Here is a 1,620-nt window from a genome sequence, read left to right as displayed (position 1 = left end):
AAACCAACGATGCTCCAGGACAAATCTTCAAGTTATTTTTTTAAAATAAATGTTTTATTTAAGTAAAACATACAGAAAAGTGCACAAGTGAACGTCTTGATGACATATTACAGTGAACACACCTACGTAGCCACCACCGAGACTACAGAAAATGAACACTCCCAGTCTTAGAGAAGTCTCTCTGTTGTCCTGTCATCACTACTCTTCCCTTTCCCCCACAAAACACCATCATCCTGACTTCTAACATCTTTTATTAACGTTGAACTTTATAAAAATCATACGGTATGTATTCTTTCATGTCCGGTTACTTTTGCTCAATTTATTTGCAGTTTTCATTTAGGATTATAAACGTCTTGCCATTAGCGTATCCTTCATCTGTTATTTTGGATAAACTTCAATGATAGCCACAAACTGTAGGTTCACACCAGAGAGTAGAGAGACATATTTATTTGGGAGGACAAAACGCCTTCTAGTAACTTATTGGAATTTTACTGAATCTGTGTCTTTTGGTTACTGGAAGGCAGAGAGCAGGTGAACTTCTCAGGAATCCAGGCTCTGTCATTTTTTAAGCTGTGTGCCTCTGGTTAAGTTTTCTTCATCGTCCCAGTGATGCTGGGAGGATTAAATGACATGTAAAGGCACTTTGTACACTGTAAAAGCCAAAAACCAAACTACCATATTTCAGGTGTTGTTTTGCTCTTGGGGGTCATCTTGGCAGCCTTGGATGATGAGAGTGATTCCTGATTCTTCAGAACTCACCGCTTGGATGAAAGCTCCCTCAGGTTAAGGAGGACTATATTGGTGGTGGTGGGGGAGGGGTGGTAGACAGGCCACACTGGGCACCGAGATTTAGAAGACTAGCTACAGGTGTTCTTGGTTCTTGTAGTAACCATCTGGGGTGGCTTCTTGCAGGAGCTGGAATTTCCAGAGTTTGGATATAGGGTTTCCAGAGTTATCCCTACAGTGAGGGGGGCTAGTTTGGAGGGAACATGGTTAGTTTTGTTCAACAGGCAATAGAGAAGCTCATCTTTTTTTTTTTTTTTTTTTTTTTTTGTTCAGCCGGCTACTAGCAGTCACTACTGGAAAGGTGAAGAAAATGAGGGCTATCGTCCAAGGAACATTGCAGCGTCCCAAGGGAGGCACTTACCAATGATTAGCAAGCTAGAAAAGCCCACTGTCCCGCTCAACTTGATGGAGCGAGGGAGTGCCTTGAGGGTAAAGAACAAGGCGGGATCATTTCAGGCTAGGGTAGCCTTTGGAGAGGAATGGTTGAAAGGGCCTTCGGTAGATGAGTGGTCACTACCTCAGGGCTGGAGAGGACTATGGTCCCGCCGCCTCCCACCCCCCTGCAAAGGGAAGATAACGATTAACGCGCGCGCCCGCACTCCTAACGACCCAGGCTCCAAGGGAGCCACCAGATCTGCGTCCCCCCAGGGCGCCGCACCGAAAAGGAGAACAGACCGTCCTTCAAGGCCAACCCCACTCCCCGGCTCCCACACCCCCGCCTTCAGCACCGGAGAGTGGCGACGGATTTATAACCCACCTCTTTCTCCCAGTTGCCATGGAGACCAGCCCCAAGTCCTTTCATTCCTTCTGGTACCCGGAACATTTCTCCGACGC

This window comes from Canis lupus, chromosome 24, assembly GCF_003254725.2.
Source record: "Canis lupus dingo isolate Sandy chromosome 24, ASM325472v2, whole genome shotgun sequence".
Lineage (NCBI taxonomy): Eukaryota > Metazoa > Chordata > Mammalia > Carnivora > Canidae > Canis > Canis lupus.
The sequence above is the reverse complement of the archived record's forward strand: the minus strand, read 5'-3'. Positions refer to the sequence as shown.